This window comes from Aquarana catesbeiana, linkage group LG01 (genome assembly GCF_042186555.1).
Source record: "Aquarana catesbeiana isolate 2022-GZ linkage group LG01, ASM4218655v1, whole genome shotgun sequence".
Lineage (NCBI taxonomy): Eukaryota > Metazoa > Chordata > Amphibia > Anura > Ranidae > Aquarana > Aquarana catesbeiana.
In genome coordinates, this window is record NC_133324.1 from 670,797,533 (window position 1) to 670,818,767 (window position 21,235).

Sequence of the window (21,235 nt, forward strand, 5' to 3'; positions counted from 1 at the left end):
CATTGCATGTTCGCCCGTTGGCCCATTCAGGGAACACCTGCATTTGTAGGGTGTCTGGTGGGCACTCGCCCCGCCGAATGCCCTGCAATGCAATGTGCCCTGCACAGTGCATTCTGAGCCCTGATTGGGGAAAGCTTTCTGTAGGGCAGCCCAGGATAACCCCTTCCACTACAGTATGCCTCAACTATGTAGCAAAGCAGTATCAAGAGCTTGATCATAAACACAGAGGAGTGGGGCTTTTGTTCCTCAATGAAAACCAAGTAAACAGTTTTACATAAATCCTGCAATCCTACAAGAATGTCTAAGACCTTTGGGGTTCTCAAAACTAGTCCATCTGAGCAGCGGGCAACACAGAAAAAACCTGGTAGAACTTAGAGAATGTGTGAACAGAAGACAAACTTGCAACTATACAAACCTAGGATACTATTGCCTGATGCTGAAAAGCCTAAACCAAACAATAGAGAGAAATTTATTTTTGATAAACTGAAGTCAGAGAGAGGTATGGGATAACACTGTCTTGGTTGAGGTTAAAGGTAAAAACTACCTTAGACATGAAGGAAGTCTTGGGCCTAAACATTATAACTTTGTCCCTATGAAAGACCGAACATGGTTCTTTGCAAGATAAACCAGCCAGTACAGACTCTTGCCTTGCAGAGGTGGTGGCTACAATTAAATATTAATTCCATGAAATGTGGTAAAGAGAACTTCTATGATGGAAGCCATATCAGCTCCAAAACTCATGCTGAGTGAAGCTTTGGACAGTTTCTGGATTAGAGAGTTCAAACATAGAACCAGAGAGGTTGCATGGAAAGCTTCCAGTCAGAGGAGAATCATCTAGCAGTAGTATAGAGAAAAGCCTTTCTTTAAGAAAAATTTAAGAAAAAAGTGCTAATAAAATAATAGGTTAGGCTTTGCAACAGCAGAGCTGAAGAACAAACATTGATCCTCTTAGAACACTAACTCAGACATGCTGGTTTTAGGAGTGGTTATCCTGGGCGGGCCTACAGTTTCTGGTTTGTCAATGTCCAATTCTTAGGTAGGCAGCAGTATAACTTGAAAGTTTAAGATCTCCTATGGCCCTCAATGGATGAGAATGAAAACTTGTTTTGCATTTGGATATGAGGATTTTTTAACAATGTCTGCAAATTTAGTAGTTTGTTTTTGAAATTGTATTGTTGATGATTCACTGCTTTGTAGCTTAATACATACAACAGTATCTAGCAATCTTGAATTTAATAAATATATTTTTCATTTAGCCAGTATCTTGATCCTGTGCCCCTTGGTTATACCTTGAAAAGTGTTCAAAAATAATTATAGGTACGATGAGTATCTCGACCAAAATATAGTTCTTAAAAGAAAACAACATTTTCAATTTTCAATGAAAACTAAAGTGAAAGGCAATAGCTGTCTGTCTATAATAAAGTGGCCGGGTTCTCATTGTGGACCTGACTGTAATGGTAAAAGATGGTGTGGATCAATATCCATCTCCTTCATTCCTGAAGTAATAACTTTCAATAGGAAAATCTATTTATTTTTACTTACCTTTATTTTATTTCATTTTGGTTTAAAGAAGTTCATTCCAGAGGGAGGGTTTCAGATTGCAAACAGCCTTTAGAAAAAAAAATGATGATTTAACTAAGGACTGCAAAATAGTAGAGGGCATATAGCTGCATAGTTTTAATACACACTTTATAGTACTTGTATATTGCTTTAATTTTAACAGTTTTGTGCATAAATAATAATAAGTTAACAATTTTGTCTTCTGTGTAACAACATACTAAGGACAATTATATTATCTGTGCATATCTAAGCATGTAAAAATTCACCTAAAGATAATAAAAGATTCTTACTCTCCTCTCACATGGCAAATGCAGGAACTGAAGGTAAGAAAATATGAGAGTGAAATACATATATTCTATATACGGTATACAATAAATGAGAAAAAAAGACAGACAATGAAGCTTTCGAAGGCAGCTATACTCCAGGCAAACAACTGGATACACAGATAAAATGCATATATGAGAGGCTCTGTCACACAGTACATGCCTTTTTCCCTTTAAAAAAATACATTTAAGTATGTTTTAATGAATAGAAGGCTGTATTAATTGACATCTTTTATATCTGCCTGCAGTTCAGCTTCAAAATAATTGTTGTGATCAGAGGAACCAACACAAACCAAAAGTTTGTCGCTAAGAAGCACCAGTACTAGTTGGAAATTAATCCCTACATACTTGTCAATAAGGAAAAGCTAAGGTTAAAATAGGTTCTCAGAAGGAAAGAAAAGTACAAATTATCCAGAGAATAATGTTTAATTAGGTGAGTATAAATACCATTATGAATCAAAGAATATATATTATAATTATGACCAATAATACAAATAGGAATCATGTAATAAAAACTATGGAAGTGCTAGAAAAATAATACTGACAGAGTTATAACATTGAGTTGTATCATAGCAATATCATACACAAATAAAGTGTGGTGATATGACTGAGTTTGGCTTATAGGGCGTACACACGGTCGGACTTTGTTCGGACATTCCGACAACAAAATCCTAGGATTTTTTCCGACGGATGTTGGCTCAAACTTGTTTTGCCTACACACGGTCGCACAAAGTTGTCGGAATTTCCGATCGACAACCACGCGGTCACGTACACCACGTACGACGAGACTAGAAAAGGCCGGTTCAGAACCAAGCGCGGCAACCTTTGGGCTCCTTTTGCTAATCTCCCGTTAGTAAAAGTTTGGTGAGAGACGATTCGCGCTTTTTCAGACTCGTGGCTTTTAGATCGTTTTCTGCCGTTCAGTTTGTGCTTGTGGGTTTGTATCTGCTCTTCAGTGCATGCAGTCAGTTCGTATCGGAGTTTTCTGTGTGATCTTGCCTGCTCGTTGCTGTTTTTCAGGTCGCTCTTCACAGGCCTTGCTGTTCTTCAGTGCGTTCTGTTACTTCGTTCTGAGCAGCCGACCGTTTTCTAGCCATGTTTCGTATGTGTACTCCTCGTAGAGTTCGTGCTGTGCGGGGGCTTGGTGTTGGGGTCCTGACCTTGACACAAGTCCAGTCCATGAACAGGGTGGGGAGGAGTTCATGGACCAAGAATTGGTTGCTTCAGTGTGACCAGTTCTGTCATATGCCTTTGCTCCGTGAGATCCGTGAGAATAATCCTGATGATTTCAGAAACTTTCTCAGGATGACGGACCCCGTGTTTCACCGTTTGTTGGCTTCGCTGACCCCCTATATCAGCAGGCAGGATACCTGCATGAGGCAAGCCATCACTCCGGAGCAGAGGTTGGTCGCTACCTTGCGGTATTTGGCCACAGGGAGAAGCCTGCAGGACCTCAAGTTCTCGACAGGCATCTCCCCCCAGGCTCTGGGTATCATTATCCCAGAGACCTGTTCTGCCATCATACAGGTCCTGCAGAAGGAGTATATGAAGGTAAGATTTTTATCCTTTTATATCACATTTTATTGTATTGAATGTTTGCTAATATATTGTATTTCTTTCCTCATTCCCTAATTACCATGATTGTAATATGCTGTGAATGTCCCCTTTGTCCTCATGCATGCTGGATTTTTATGTAATTATTATTTTATGTCCTTCATACATATTTGCCCTTCAATAACCTCTCCAGCATGGTGTCTCCTGCCCCTATATTCACCTCATGTAGTCACTTAACAATGTATTTTATCAGCTCTATAGTAGTGCTTTACCCCAAACACCCCCTAAAATGTTTGGAAATGTTAATTTTTATTTAAATTCAGGCAGAGTGCCAGAGGCTTTTTTTTGTGGTGTCCCCAAATTTTTTGTAACCCTCCCTCCCCCCAACTGCTAAGTCAGCTGATCCCAATTCTCTATCCCCAATCATCTATCTGCTGACTTTGCCAAACCCATACACACTATACCCATCTCTTTAGTGCTCAGATTTATGGATGAATTCCCCAAAGCATGTAGTGCAAGGGCCTGCCTGTATACTTTCCAATGGTACTGTTTAAAGTTTTTGTATCCTATTATTATCTTAATAGGTAATAGCAGAATGTCCAAATGTCCTCAAATGTGTCCAATCTGTATTTATATCTTTGTATTATGACACTTCTTACCTGTCCAGTGGTCTGCCAATAGTGTAACTAAGGAGGGTCTGTTCCAAGTAATACCCATTATTTAGGCATTCATCTCTCAATGAAGTGAAGAGGGTTACCTGTCCAAGAGTTCCCCCCCCTATAATGTTAGAAATGGCCCATGAGAGGGGGGGAGGGGGAATATGATAGGTGTACCTTATACTTTGGCCTTGTTAAATTCCCCTTAGTAAATGCTATCTGGAGGTTGCCCCATAATGTTTGTGTCTAATCTGCTTGCCATGTATCTTAGAAAAAATAGTAATGTTTATTGTTTTTTCCTCAACAGTTTCCTTCAACGCCACAGGAATGGCAGACTGTGGCCTCCCACTTTGCCCAGCGGTGGGACTTTCCTAACTGCGGAGGGGCAATTGATGGGAAACACGTCCACATCGTCCCACCACCCAACTCGGGGTCGTACTATTATAATTACAAGGGGTTTAATAGTATAGTGATGTTGGCGGTGGTGTCGGCTAATTACGAGTTCCTGTATGTGGACGTGGGGAAGAATGGCCGGATGTCCGATGGTGGAGTCATCGCCCAGATGGAGTTCTACAGGCGTCTCCAGAATGGCAGCTTGGACTTGCCACCTCCAGAGGACAATGTTGAAGGTCTCCCATTTGTGTTCGTTGCTGATGAAGCATTTGGGCTGGGGGACCACCTGATGCGGCCATTCCCGATGAGGACCCTCACCCCGGAACAGAGGGTTTTTAATTACCGGCTGGCCAGAGCCCAAAGAGTGGTGGAGAACACATTTGGAATCCTGGCCAGCCGGTTCCGATTATTTCTGACACCCATCCATATGGCGGAGTATAAACTGAACTTGCCTGCTGTGTTCTCCATAATTTTTTAAGAAAACATTCAGCCAACTATGCTGGCTCAGTTGGGCCTGAGGCCGGAATCCCAAATCCATCAACACTGACGGCGCTTGAAAGTGGCCGTCCTGGCTTGCCCTCCCTGAGTGCCCGTGATGTCCGGTTACAATACCTGGAGTTCTTTGCGGGTAGGGGGGCTATCAATATGCCAGACAATCTGTGAAACCTTTTTCAAATAAAAAACAACCAAAAGAAATTCTTTGTGGACATTTACTGCTTGTGTTTGTTTTAGCTGACCCTGACAGAAATGTGTTGAGTGCAGAAAATGTCGTGATTGGGTAACCTTATAAAAAACAGTGTTGGCTGGTACTTCCTAAATGCAAAAACACATTTCACTACAAGTGCACTTGCAACTGCACTGAACCTGCACTTGTAGTGCAAAGTGTATTTGCCCTTAGGAAATAACCCCCATTTTTGCATAAAACAGCAATTACATCACCCCAAAAGTGTTGTAGTGTTGAGACAATAATCCACACATTCTTGAGTAAGCCACTTTTTTATACCTGCACAATCACATGTGCATTTACGAAAGGTTTTTAAAACAAACCAAAATGTTTGTTGTATAACAATTTTTGCAGTAGCATTATCAAAAATCGAAATATCCATTTCAGATAAAACAGGCCTGTGTAAAACCAACAAGAAAGCCAAAAAACTTGAACTTACAAAGTTCACATATGGGAAAACCTGAAGGCTATATCAGACATCAGTATTTAGGAACTGGGTTTGATATAGCGTTCAGATGGGTGGAAATCACCCCTGGAAAAGCCAAATTTGAAAGATGCACACCAATTTACGAATGTCAACATGTGCTATCTGCCATCAGGGGGATCAAGGGACGTGTTTTGGGGGAGCAAGCCCTTCCTCAACGCGACTTTATAATTGAGGAAGGGGTTGCACCCCCAAAACGCGTCCATTGATCTCCCGTGATGGCAGATGGCACATGTTGGCACACTGTGTGTATCCTCCAAATTTGGCTTTTCTAAACATTGAAAAAAATTTAAGAAGATTGGACCACAATAAAACAGGTGATTTTGTGGGGTTTAAATTCGCCCCAAAACATCAATGATGTTATTATTTTTTTTAATAACATCACTGATTTGTTGCTGTATGTTGTGCAATTCGAGATTACACCCCATGATCTCCCCGATCAGTATCTGGGCACTTTCAGATGTGAAATGTTCTCTATCCCTCACATCACGATCACCTAAAAAGAGATAAAGAACAAAAAAAAAGGTCTCAAAAATCTGCCACCATCCATCTCTTTTACCTGAGCCTGTGGTCGCAGACACTCACCTGTTGTGGTGCCAATCTCCACCACATCTTCTTCTTCCTCCTGCTCTTCTTCTTGTGTTGGTGGTATTTCACCTTCTTCCATAGGTGGGGGGTCTGTGTTCTCCTGGGATGAGGGGTGTCCTCCGAGTCTTTTCTCCCCTATGTAAAACAAAAATGGTATACTTAGCACACAGATATTTGATGGCAGAACTAGAAATAGGAAACATTGCTTGGAAGTGGGGTACAATTGTCTATTTTAGCAGAGTTACAAGATGTATATTTTTTAGTGGTCTTTGTCAAGCTGCAATACTTTACCTGTTTGGTACAAGCTTCACAGATGTAGCCCCCCCTATAGTATACACTGGAGCACCTGTGTGCCCCCCTAATAAAAATGGTGTTCTGGGGTCCTACACTAGTGCTCCAGTGTCCAGATGTGAAAACAGCTGCTCAGTGTCCTCTCCTTACACACAATCTAGTTGGCATTTCATTCTAGTAACAAACCCATCTACACAAACAACTATTTGGCATCCAAGTAGGCCCCAAAAAATGTGTGAAAATGCATATGGCCTAAACAATGGTGTTCTAGAGGCCGAAAGAAAAATGTTTGAGACAAACGAATAATGGGCCCATGAACATTAAAGTTGCCCTTTTAAACGTTACAATTAATAAAAGCATATGGAGCAGAACGAACGGCATAAAGACAGAAAGAATAGGAACACAGCACAGCTACTTACTTTTTTGCAGCACTCTCCGGATCTTTCGGTACTGCTCGGGCTCTCTCAACTTCAGGTCCGACCACCACTTCCTGAGCTGATCTTTAGATCTTCGTACCCCGAAGATTCCTGTGAAGGCTTTTGATCACTTTAGCAATGATTTTTGCCTTTCGGATGTTGGGGTGGGGGTAAGGCCCATATTTTCCGTCATAGTCGGCCTTCCTCATGATGTCGACCATCTCCAACATCCCCCGAAAGGACATATTTGTGGCCTTAAAACGTCTCCTTCTGGATCGGGACGTGCCTGGATCCGGGCTTTCCTCCTCCTCGTTGCTAGAATTAGCATGCACCTGCTGTAACTCCGCCATGTGCTCTTCACCCACTGCGCCGAACGAAAAGGGGCGGGGAATAGACTAGAAAGAACGTCAGGGGCGGGCGGAGTTACACGCATGCGCAGTGTGTATAAAGCGTAACACGCTTGCGTATTACGTACGATCTGTGAGCGGAGGAAGGAGCATTGGACGCGCCGATCGTAAGAACGAAGGTAAGAGACAAACTTGTGCCTATACTGCTTCTAGATTGAGGCCTATATTGTAACAAGATTAGGAGAGTTTTGTCTGACATTAGGCTTTGTCTTGTGTTGTGTCTTGCAGTGAACATGGATATCTTAATGAAAGACAATGACTTCATGTCAGTATTCGTAGAGATGCTAAGTGAGCTGCCCTGTCTGTGGGAGATTACCCACCCCCATTTCAAGAACCAAGCAAAGAGGAAGGCAGCACTGGAGCAATTGTGTGAAATTGTGAAGCAGGTGATCCCCACGGCAGACATCACCTATTTAAAGATCTTCATTGGTGGCCTGAGGAGCACATATCTGAGGGAGCGCAAGAAAGTCCTGGATTCACAGAGATCCGGAGCAGCAGATGACATCTATGCCCCCAGGATGTTGTACTACGACAGGCTGCACTTTCTGGCAGGCCAGACTGAACCCAGGCCATCCCTCTCCAGTCTTCCTTCCACGCTTCCTTCCCCCCCGGCTGAGGCTTCTGACGCCCAACCTGGGCCCTCAGGCGATATGTGGAGGAGCCCAGCTTGAGCCAGGTATAGCATTCCTCTAAATATTTCTGCTTGTCCAATCAATGATGTTAACTAGATGTTAGTTGGGAGTAGGGATGAGCTTCGTGTTCGAGTCGAACCCATGTTCGACTCGAACATCGGCTGTTCGATCGTTCGCCGAATTGCGAACGTTATGGGCCGTTCGCGCTAAATTCGTGTGGCGCGTCACGGCCCATAATTCACTGCGGCATCGCAGTGCATTGCTGGCTGATGATTGGCCAAGCATGCACTATGACCCGCATGCTTGGCCAATCACAGCGCCGTCAGTAGAGAGAGCTGTAATTGGCCAAAGCCAGGGTGGCTTTGGCCAATTATGGCTCAGGGGATTTAGTACACACCCCACACTATATAAGGCCGCCTGCACGGCGGCCCTGTGTAGTGTGTGTTCCGGTGTGCTGAGAGATAGAGAGAGAGAGAGACAGTGTCATTTGATTTGAGTTAGATAGATTAGGCAGAACAGTCAGTCAGTTAGCTGCACTTACAGTGTATTGTGTATATATATGCATCCCAGGTGTTGCATATATATATATACACTGTATTCAGTTTAGCTAGATCCGTTCCTGTTATCTTCTATCTAGACTATTTACATTTAATGCAGTGCGTCCTGCTCACAGTGTTCAGCTAGATCCGTTCCTGCTATTTACATTTAGTGCAGTGCGTCCTGCTCACAGTGTTCAGCTAGATCCGTTCCTGTTATCTTCTAGACTATTTACATTTAGTGCAGTGCGTCCTGCTCACAGTGTTCAGCTAGATCCGTTCCTGCAATTTACATTTAGTGCAGTGCGTCCTGCTCACAGTGTTCAGCTAGATCCGTTCCTGCTATTTACATTTAGTGCAGTGCGTCCTGCTCACAGTGTTCAGCTAGATCCGTTCCTGCAATTTACATTTAGTGCAGTGCGTCCTGCTCACAGTGTTCAGCTAGATCCGTTCCTGCTATTTACATTTAGTGCAGTGCGTCCTGCTCACAGTGTTCAGCTAGATCCGTTCCTGCTATTTACATTTAGTGCAGTGCGTCCTGCTCACAGTGTTCAGCTAGATCCGTTCCTGCTATTTACATTTAGTGCAGTGCGTCCTGCTCACAGTGTTCAGCTAGATCCGTTCCTGCTATTTACATTTAGTGCAGTGCGTCCTGCTCACAGTGTTCAGCTAGATCCGTTCCTGTTATCTTCCTACTGACAGGCAGGCTTGTCTGGTTACAGTATATAAAGCTACCTGAAGAAAATTACAGGTGTTCTATTTGATCCTATTAGTACCACGGTCAGGCAGCTAGACTATTTACATTTAGTACAGTGCGTCCTGCTCACAGTGTACAGCTAGATCCGTTCCTGTTATCTTCCTACTGACAGGCAGGCTTGTCTGGTTACAGTATATAAAGCTACCTGAAGAAAATTACAGGTGTTCTATTTGATCCTATTAGTACCACGGTCAGGCAGCTAGACTATTTACATTTAGTACAGTGCGTCCTGCTCACAGTGTACAGCTAGATCCGTTCCTGTTATCTTCCTACTGACAGGCAGGCTTGTCTGGTTACAGTATATAAAGCTACCTGAAGAAAATTACAGGTGTTCTATTTGATCCTATTAGTACCACGGTCAGGCAGCTAGACTATTTACATTTAGTACAGTGCGTCCTGCTCACAGTGTTCAGCTAGATCCGTTCCTGTTATCTTCCTACTGACAGGCAGGCTTGTCTGGTTACAGTATATAAAGCTACTTGAAGAAAATTACAGGTGTTCTATCCCAGCTTAGTGCAGCTACAGGCCATTAGTATGTCTGGAAGGCCAAGAAGGAGAGGCAGACAGTCACAAGCCAATAAGAGAGGGCAAGCAGGCTCTGTGTCTAGTGCTGGTCGTGGAGACGGTGCATCCTCATCAGCACGTGGCCATGGGACACGCTTGGCCTTTTTTTCGGCAGCTGGCCATGTTGAGCCGCAACATGCGGAAGACTTGGTCGAGTGGATGACCAAGCCGTCCTCATCCTCCTCATCCTCTCTCACCCATGCCCAGGGTGCTTTGTCTGGCAAAGCAGCGGCCTCTTCCCTCAGCTCAATGTCATCAGTGACTCCTTCCCTAGCTCCACCATGTCCTCATGAGGATTCCCTCGAACTGTTTGACCACAGTGTTGGGTACATGCTCCAGGAGGATGCCCAGCGTTTGGAAGGCTCTGATGACGATACTGAGCTCGATGAAGGCAGTAACATGAGCGCGGACAGAGGGGGTGCCCAAGAAGGACAGCAATCTGGCAGTCATGCTCCCCCTGCTGCAGCATACTGCCAGGTTTGCTCCAGTGATGAGGAGGGAGGGGATGATGAGGTCACTGACTCAACGTGGGTGCCTGATAGGAGAGAGGAGGAGGAGGAGGAGGAGGAGGAGGAGGAGGCGGCAGCACATCACCAACGAGGCAGGATGCCCTCCAGGGGCCAGCCTAAGGGCAGCACATTGACTGCATCACACCCCAAAGCTCCACATGTGCAGGGCGCTGCAGTCTCTGCGCGTTATTCAAAAAGTTCTTTGGTGTGGGCCTTTTTTGAGACGAGTGCATCAGATCGCACCGCTGCTATTTGCAACATATGTCTCAAGCGTATCTCGCGTGGCCAAAATATCTCCCGCTTGGGTACCACATGCTTGACCAGACATATGTTGACCTGCCATGCAGTTCGTTGGCAAGCGTATCTAAAAGACCCACACCAAAGAACAAAGAGGATCTCTCCTTGCTCCTCATCAGCTGAGATTTCCAACCCCACTAGACCTTCAGTCCTCTCTGAGACCTGCAGTGAGAGGAATGAAGGTGTAGAATTAGGTGTGTCACAGCCAAGTACTTGTGGGCAATCTGCTTTTGGTACACCGACGTCAGATTGTACCAGGCAAATTTCCCTGCCCCAGCTGCTGCACCGCCGAAAGAAGTTTGCTCCCAGCCATCCACATGCCCAGCGGTTGAATGCTAGCTTGGCAAAATTGCTAGCACTTCAACTGCTGCCTTTTCAGTTGGTAGACTCTGCCCCCTTCCGTGAGTTTGTGGAATGTGCGGTTCCTCAGTGGCAGGTACCCAAACGCCACTTTTTCTCACGGAAGGCGATTCCGGCTCTCTACCGGCATGTGGAAGGCAATGTCCATGCCTCGCTGGACAGGGCGGTCAGCGGTAAGGTGCATATTACCGCTGACTCATGGTCCAGCAGGCATGGACAGGGACGTTACCTAAGTTTCACGGCGCATTGGGTGACTCTGCTGGCAGCTGGGAAGGATGCAGGACAAGGTGCAGTAGTGTTGGAGGTTGTTCCGCCACCACGCCTCCAAAATGCTGATTGTGACACACCTCTCTCCTCCACCCCCTCCTCTTCTTCTTCCTCCATGGCCTCTTCCTCGGAACCAGCGGTGCTCCGTAGGCGTTCAAGGGGCTACGCAAGTACGCAGGCCAAAAGATGCCATGCGGTGCTTGAGCTGGTGTGCTTGGGGGACAGGAGCCACACTGGGGCAGAGGTTCTGTCAGCTCTGCAGGGGCAGGTTCAGAGGTGGTTGACGCCACGCCAACTTAAGGCAGGAATGGTGGTTTGCGACAATGGCACCAACCTCCTCTCTGCCCTCCGACAGGGACAAATGACCCATGTGCCCTGTTTGGCTCACGTCCTTAACTTGGTGGTGCAGCGGTTCTTGGGCAGGTACCCGGGCTTACAGGATGTCCTGAGGCAGGCCAGGAAAGTCTGTGTGCATTTCCGCCGGTCATATAATGCCAGTGCTCGGCTGACGGACCTCCAAAAGGAGTTTAACCTGCCCAAGAACCGCCTAATCTGTGACATGCCCACCAGGTGGAACTCAACGTTGGCCATGCTGCAGCGGCTGCACACGCAGCAGAGGGCCATCAATGAGTACCTGTGCGACTATGGCACCAGGACAGGGTCAGGGGAGCTTGGTTTTTTTTCCCCACGCCAGTGGGCCATGATCAGGGATGCATGCACTGTCCTGTCACCATTCGAGGAGGCCACGAGGATGGTGAGCAGTGACAGTGCATGCATCAGTGACACTGTCCCCCTTGTCCACCTGTTGGAGCACACGCTGCGTGGAATAATGGACAGGGCACTTGAGGCAGAACAGAGGCAGGAAGAGGAGGACTTCCTTAGCTCTCAAGGCCCCCTTTATCCAGACAGTGTTCCTGCGTGCCCGCCGATCACACAGGAAGAGGACGAGGAGGAAGAGGAGGAGGAGGAAGATTGTGTCAGTATGGAGGTGGAGCCTGGCACTCAGCATCAGCAGCAGTCTTTAAGGGATCAGTCCCAAGAAACACATGGACTTGTACGTGGCTGGGAGGAGGTGGCTGCGGACCATGTCGTTCTTAGTGACCCAGAGGACTCCGGACCGAATGCCTCAGCAAACCTACGCTGCATGGCCTCCCTGATCCTGCAAAGCCTGCGTAAGGATCCTCGTATTCGTGGTATCAAGGAGAAGGACCAATACTGGCTGGCAACCCTCCTTGATCCACGTTACAAGGGTAAGGTTGCGGACCTTATCTTGCCATCGCAGAGGGAGCAGAGGATGAAACATCTTCGGGAGGCCTTGCAGAAAGGTCTGTGCAACGCGTTCCCAGAGACTGGGAGGTTACAAACTCCTGTTTCTGGACAACGTGTTGCTGAGGCTTCGGTCAGTCAAAGAAGGAGCGGTGGAGAAGGTGGCCGTCTGACCGATGCGTTCAGACAATTTTTTGGTCCGCAGCCCCAAGGTATGATCGGTTCCAGCAACCATCGCCTGCGTCTGTTTTACATGGTGCAGGAATACCTAGGGGCAAGATCAGACTTGGACACCTTTCCCACCGAAAATCCTCTGGGTTACTGGGTCTTGAGGATGGATCACTGGCCAGAGCTTGCACAGTATGCAATTGAGCTACTGGCCTGTCCTGCATCCAGCGTTCTTTCGGAACGCACATTCAGTGCTGCTGGAGGCGTGGTAACCGATCACAGGGTGCGTCTGTCCACCGACTCGGTCGATCGGCTGACCTTCATAAAAATGAATGAGTCTTGGATCACCACCAGCTACCAAGCACCTGATGCTGATGTAACCGAATAATTTTTTTTGAAATCTCAGATCCCTTCAAAGACTGCCTATGCTGATGCTGAGTGACTATCCCTGAGTAATTATCCTCTTCCTCCTCAATCATCACGCTGATAGCTTGTAAGAACATTTTTGGTTCTGGGCGCCACCACCAGTGCCTAAGGCACAATTTTTCAGCCCCTGTTTAACAGGGGCGTGTAATTACAATTTTTGATGTAATACTTTGCAGCAGGGCTCGTTCCTGCATTCCAACTAGAGTGTCTGTGAGGGGTTGCAGTGTTGTGGCACCAGCACCAGTGCCTAAGGCCCAATTTTTCTGCCCCTGTCTAACAGGGGCGTGTAATTACAATTTTTGAAGCAATAATTTGCAGCAGGGCTCGTTCCTGCGTTCCAACTAGAGTGTCTGTGAGGGGTTGCAGTGTTGTGGCACCAGCACCAGTGCCTAAGGCCTAATTTTTCAGCTCCTGTTCAACAGGGGCATGTAATTACAATTCTTGATCTAATATTTCACAGCAGGGCCCTGTGAGGGCTTACAGTGTTGTGGCCACAGCAACACCTAAGGCCCAAATTTCTGCTGAGTATATAGGGCAGGACCCTACTTTCAAACATCTAACTTACAAACGACTCCTACTTGCAAACGGAAGGAGACAACAGGAAGTGAGATGAAATCTACCCCTAGGAAGGGAAATTCTCTCCTGTAAGAGTTAATATGGGAAAACAATTTCTCCTTTCCACTGATGCTTTCCAATCCTTGTTCCACAAAAAAACCCAAATTTTCAAAAAACATTTTTCATTGGGACAAAAAAGTGAGGTGAAATCTTCTGAAGAGGAGGAAAGACAGCAAAACAAATGTCACAGGGGTGATAACCCTTCCCTATGTTTTCCAAAAAGCTTAGAAAAGATTTTTTGGCTGGAGCTAAACACGTTAAAAATGTTCAAAATTACAAACAGATTCTACTTAACAACAAACCTACAGTCCCTGTCTTGTTTGCACCGCCTGTATACTGCTGTTCAGAGTATATAGGGCCTGGTGGCCCCACACCTTTCCTTATTTTAATTTGGGTGCGGGGTTCCCCTTAATATCCATACAAGACCCAAAGGGCCTGGTAATGGACTGGGGGGTACCCATGCCGTTTGTCTCACTGATTTTCATCCATATTGCCATGACCCGACATGACATTAAACCCGCAAGCAGTTTTAAATGAGATTTTTTCCTTTAAAAATGACATTTGGTGCAGGGACTGTTCTAAACATGGGAAACACGCGTCACTTTACAGGCATACTATAGACACCCCCCAGGTACGATATTTAAAGGAATATTTCACTTTTTTTTTTTTACTTTAAGCATCATTAAAATCACTGCTCCCGAAAAAACGGCCGTTTTTAAAAGTTTTTTTTGCATTGATACATGTCCCCTGGGGTAGGACCCGGGTCCCCAAACCCTTTTTAGGACAATACCATGCAAATTAGCCTTTAAAATGAGCACTTTTGATTTCGAACGTTCGAGTCCCATAGACGTCAATGGGGTTCTAACGTTCGTGCGAACTTTCGGTCCGTTCGCGGGTTCTGGTGCGAACCGAACCGGGGGGTGTTCGGCTCATCCCTAGTTGGGAGTACTAATTTAGGATTGTAATTGATGATGCAAAACATTACAACCATGTCCCTTTATCATACACAGGGAAGTCTCAGCCAGGAGGTGGCCGGACCGAGCCGGCTGGCTGATCTGCAGGTCCCTCCACCCCCCCTGAAAAGAGAAAGTGGCAGTAGGAGGAGTACCCTAGAGGAGGCTGCTATAGCATTCTTTTGGAGGGCTACAGAGGTCCTGGGAGCACCCCACACCATGGAGGAGAACATTGCTGCCTTCATAGCCTATAAAATGCAGAGGATGGAGGAGGGCCAAAAAGTCTTGTGTGAGGCCCTCATATCGGAGGCTCTGGAGAAAGGTATGAGGGGCCAAATTACACCTCAGACACACCTTCGCGTTGGTCCTCCTCCTCCTCCTGCAGGTCCTCCTCCTCCTCCTCCCTCTCCTCCAGGTCCTCCCAGTCCTCCTCCAGGTCCCCCCAGTCCTCCTCCAGGTCCCCCCAGTCCTCCTCCTCCTCCAGGTCTTACTCCTCCTCCTGCCACATCTCCAACTGCACAGCCACAGCCCGGAAGGAAGCGTGGAAGGAAGACCAGACAGTGATTGCCCTGGGTTCAGTCTGGTCGGCCAAAAGATGCAGCCTCTTGTGGTACCACAGCCTGGGGACACAGATGTCATCTGCTGCTATCCGGATCTCTGCGAATTCTGGACCAGACTGCCCTCCCTTAGATATGGACTCCTCAGGCCACCAATTTTGATGTTGAAGAATTGATATCTGCCGTGGGGGTCCCAGGCTTCGCTAATTTCTCCTGTTGATCCAGTGTTGCCTTCCTCTTTGTTTGGTTCTGATCCCTTTAATAAAGGATTTTTGTTTTGACTTATACTCTCCTATGTGTTTTACTTCAAAAAGGACAGTTGGTTTGTGAGGATTCAGGTACATTTCAAATATACAATGTGAAATGAATAAGGGACACCAACACCAAACAATCTCCTTGAGATTAAATAATAAAATATATCAATGGTGTTGGGGTAACTTGACACACAAAACACACCCAAAAATATTCTGGAGTAAAAATAAAAATAACATTGAACAAAGATCAGCCTTGGAAAAAATCCAAACATTAAAGAAAAAAAAGGCTTGAAATCCAAAAAAAAAAAAATAAAAAATATAAAACTGTCAGATGTGACAACTAATAACAATATATTCAGGGAATCCCACTAAAAAAACACAAATAAAACTTTGTGAGAAGTGTGTGTGAATATGAGCAGCAAAACTACTTCATTCTTCTCACATTATAAAGAAGAAGAGAGTGCGCTGTATTAAACCATTTTTAACATTGCAGCGTGACGAAAGTGCTGTATCTATTGTGAACGCTAAGTTTACCAGAACGAGCTGTCCCGTCTCGGAATTTCTTCTGAGCATGCGTGGCACACGGTCGGAATTGACGCGATCGGATTTTGTTGTCGGAAAATTTATCTCCTGCTCTCCAACTTTGTGTGTCGGAAAATCCGATGGAAAATGTCCGATGGCGCCCACACACAGTCGGAATTTCCGACAACACGCTCCGATCGGACATTGTCCATCGGAAAATCCGACCGTGTGTACGGGGCATTAGAAGGGTATACAACATGTGCAAATACCATTTTCAGCTTGGCAAGCCAAGATAATTAGCTCTAGATAATATGAAAAGCTATAAAGACATAAAGACTAAATAAAGATCATAAAAAGCCAATGCAGGTAAAGCAGACATGTAATAATTTGCTTGCATAACACCAAATACAAGGTAGGCTTCAAGATGCTACCTACTGAGTTCCCGTTTCTTGACTTTTAAACCCCATTCAGACTTTTATGGTCCGGTGCATTGCATTTTAAAGCATGTTAACATGCAATGCATAGCTGCTCATTTGCATGGCCTGCTAACGCATCTCAATGGACCAGTAAACAAACCTGCACTGTTTTTACTAATAAAGGAAAGCTTAACAAATTAACTTTTAAACAAATTAACTTTTAAATTATTCATATTATACAGGATTTATATAGAAAACAGTTTGAGCTGTGATTTACAATATAAGTTATAATACAATACAATGCAAAACAGCAGGGTCAGGAGAGTCCTGTTCATGAGAACAATCTCTAAAGGAGGTGTAAAAAGGTAAATGTTCAGTTTTAAGTTATAGATGGGGTAGACATCCCTGAAGAGATGAGTTTCTAGGTATTGCTTAAGAGTACAATAGAAGTTAGCCAAAGAGGACATTTGAGAGAGGCTCTATTGAGGTCCTGGAAGTGAACATGTGAGGACTTAATGAGAGAGCTGGAGAGGACAAGTGCCTAGAAATACATACACATAACCTTTTTTAAATATATACACTATACATGCACTTCCTGTCCAGTGCTATACATTTTCAATGAGGTATAGCTTGTGTATACCATATCTCCCAGTTCAACAAAATTGTGCTGTTGCTGGCAACCATTTCTCCTGAGAATCCTTTTCTATAAAGGGAGAATGAGGGGTGATACAAAGTAAAGGCGATACAAAGGTAAAAAAATGTCCAGGCTTTAGAACCAAGTTAAGTTTTAAAATGCATAATATCTATTTATTAAAGCAGAGCTTAAAATTATAAAAATCTGTGAATATGTTATACTATATTATATAATTCAGTGTGTACATAATTGCAGTGGATAGATTTGAAATATGCTTGGCATTGGGTTCATTCTGGGACTGGTAATTAAACAACTAGGTAGCCATTGCAGGCAAATGTTATACTATATAGATGAACATTTTTAAACCCGAGCCCCTAAAGAATCCAAGTTGTTCAAAACTATTTTTTAAATCTAGTTCCCATCACAATCTTATGCACTGCTAAGAATGACTGGCAAGAGACTGAGATCATACAATATTCAATATTATTATTATTATACAGTATTTATATTGCGTCAACAGTTTGCGCAGCGCTTTACAACATGAGGGCAGACAGTACAGTTACAATACAATTAATTGCAGGAGGAATCAGAGGCCCCTGCTTGTTAGAGCTTACAATCTAGAAGGGAGGGTCAAGTAAAACAAAAGGTAATAACTGTGGGGCATGAACTGATAGTGAAAATGAAAGTACAGTTGTTAGATGTGGGTAGGATAGGCTTCTCTGAAGAGGAGGGTTTTCAGGGATTTTAAAAGCTAATAGGGTAGGATATAATTGGACAGGTTGAGGTAAGGAGTTCCATAGGATTGGAGAGGCTCTGGAAAAGTCCTGGAGGCAAGCATAGGAGGAGGTGACGAGGGAGCTAGAAAGCAGAGGGTCTTGAGAGGAACGAAGAGAGTGATAAGGTTGGTATTTTGAGACTAGGCTAGTGATGTACCTGGGGGCTAAATTGTGGATGGCTTTGTAAGTTGTTGTTAGTATTTTGAATTTAATTTGTTGGGTCGGCGTAAGCCAGTGGAGGGATTGACAGAGAAGAGTAGCAGACACCTAGCGATTGGTAAGGTGGATGAGTCTAGCAGCAGCATTTATGATGGATTGAAGGGGGAATAGCCTATGTAGAGATAAGTGTTACCCTGAAAAATCTATATTTAAGATTTTTCATATCTCATAGATATGATATGGGTTAAATAAGAGTTCTTTTCGATCAAGAGTGAAAGCTTAAAATATAATAACATTTATTAGGACACAGTTGAAAGTCTAGCTAATACACAATCGTCTATCTATCGCCTTACACCAAGGAAGAAAATATTAGGTTGAAATAAAGTATTTACATGAAGGAATACAGGGTATATTCCTCAATACAGTAATCTACACACATATTTAGTTACAAGTAAAAGGGCATTCCTTTCCCATAATTACCCATCCTTACCAAAGCTCCTTTCAGCTCGCTGGTCTATCAGAAAGAGAGGGGTTACCTCCCCCTTGGCTCTGAGTATATCAAACCAAGCTGATGTCTCATTGGTTGGCCTAGCTTGGATCATGATTGGAGGGCTTACTCCATAAGTCGGCCCCCTTTCATGCAAATCCTTGTGACTATGTTGGCCAAGTGTGTTAATTGTATTTCCCCAGGAAGTTAGGTCCATTGCATATCCCAGCATGGCACCCTTTCAAAGGAGTAGGTGTAGAACAATGGAATTGGCTCTCCCTTGTTTGCATATACAAGCCTTGGCCCACATTCTCTGCTCTTAGCAAAAGCTTAAATGAAACCCTTTTTGAAATATATTCATTATTACAATATTTTACAGTTATTAATGGAGATTTCACATAAACTTATAAGGCAACATAAGCCAGTGAGTAGGGAATTGCAGTAGTCGAGGTGAGAGATCACCAGTGAGTGAATTAGGAGCTTTGTTGTGTCATTGGTTAGAGAGGGGCGTATTTTGGAGATGTTGCGGAGATTGAGGCGGTAAGATTTGGACAGTGATTGGACATGGGGCTTAATGGAGAGTTCAGAGTCCAGGACCACACCTAGGATCTTGGCATGTGGGGATGGGCTGATAGTTCCATTGATTTTGACAGAGAGATCAGAGGAAGGGGCACATGGTGGAGGAAAAATTATAAGTTCGGTTTTGGATAGATTGAGTTTGAGCAAGTGGTGTGACATCCAGACTGATATATCTGTTAGTAAATTTGTGATCCGTGAAGAGACTGAGGGACTGAGCTGAGGGGTAGAGAAATAGATTTGGGTGTCGTCAGCGTAGAGATGGTATTCAGTAAAGAAGTAAAGAAGAGAAGGGTTGAGATGGCGTAGGTTTCTACGGGTAACTGTTAGGGATGAGCTTCGTGTTCGAGTCGAACCCATGTTCGACTCGAACATCGGCTGTTCGATCGTTCGCCGAATTGCGAACGTTATGGGCCGTTCGCGCTAAATTCGTGTGGCGCGTCACGGCCCATAATTCACTGCGGCATCGCAGTGCATTGCTGGCTGATGATTGGCCAAGCATGCACTATGACCCGCATGCTTGGCCAATCACAGCGCCGTCAGTAGAGAGAGCTGTAATTGGCCAAAGCCAGGGTGGCTTTGGCCAATTATGGCTCAGGGGATTTAGTACACACCCCACACTATATAAGGCCGCCTGCACGGCGGCCCTGTGTAGTGTGTGTTCCGGTGTGCTGAGAGATAGAGAGAGAGAGAGACAGTGTCATTTGATTTGAGTTAGATAGATTAGGCAGAACAGTCAGTCAGTTAGCTGCACTTACAGTGTATTGTGTATATATATGCATCCCAGGTGTTGCATATATATATATATACACTGTATTCAGTTTAGCTAGATCCGTTCCTGTTATCTTCTATCTAGACTATTTACATTTAATGCAGTGCGTCCTGCTCACAGTGTTCAGCTAGATCCGTTCCTGCTATTTACATTTAGTGCAGTGCGTCCTGCTCACAGTGTTCAGCTAGATCCGTTCCTGTTATCTTCTAGACTATTTACATTTAGTGCAGTGCGTCCTGCTCACAGTGTTCAGCTAGATCCGTTCCTGCAATTTACATTTAGTGCAGTGCGTCCTGCTCACAGTGTTCAGCTAGATCCGTTCCTGCTATTTACATTTAGTGCAGTGCGTCCTGCTCACAGTGTTCAGCTAGATCTGTTCCTGCTATTTACATTTAGTGCAGTGCGTCCTGCTCACAGTGTTCAGCTAGATCCGTTCCTGTTATTTACATTTAGTGCAGTGCGTCCTGCTCACAGTGTTCAGCTAGATCCGTTCCTGCTATTTACATTTAGTGCAGTGCGTCCTGCTCACAGTGTTCAGCTAGATCCGTTCCTGCTATATACATTTAGTGCAGTGCGTCCTGCTCACAGTGTTCAGCTAGATCCGTTCCTGCTATTTACATTTAGTGCAGTGCGTCCTGCTCACAGTGTTCAGCTAGATCCGTTCCTGTTATCTTCTAGACTATTTACATTTAGTGCAGTGCGTCCTGCTCACAGTGTTCAGCTAGATCCGTTCCTGCAATTTACATTTAGTGCAGTGCGTCCTGCTCACAGTGTTCAGCTAGATCCGTTCCTGCTATTTACATTTAGTGCAGTGCGTCCTGCTCACAGTGTTCAGCTAGATCCGTTCCTGCTATTTACATTTAGTGCAGTGCGTCCTGCTCACAGTGTTCAGCTAGATCCGTTCCTGTTATTTACATTTAGTGCAGTGCGTCCTGCTCACAGTGTTCAGCTAGATCCGTTCCTGCTATTTACATTTAGTGCAGTGCGTCCTGCTCACAGTGTTCAGCTAGATCCGTTCCTGCTATTTACATTTAGTGCAGTGCGTCCTGCTCACAGTGTTCAGCTAGATCCGTTCCTGCTATTTACATTTAGTGCAGTGCATCCTGCTCACAGTGTTCAGCTAGATCCGTTCCTGTTATCTTCCTACTGACAGGCAGGCTTGTCTGGTTACAGTATATAAAGCTACCTGAAGAAAATTACAGGTGTTCTATTTGATCCTATTAGTACCACGGTCAGGCAGCTAGACTATTTACATTTAGTACAGTGCGTCCTGCTCACAGTGTTCAGCTAGATCCGTTCCTGTTATCTTCCTACTGACAGGCAGGCTTGTCTGGTT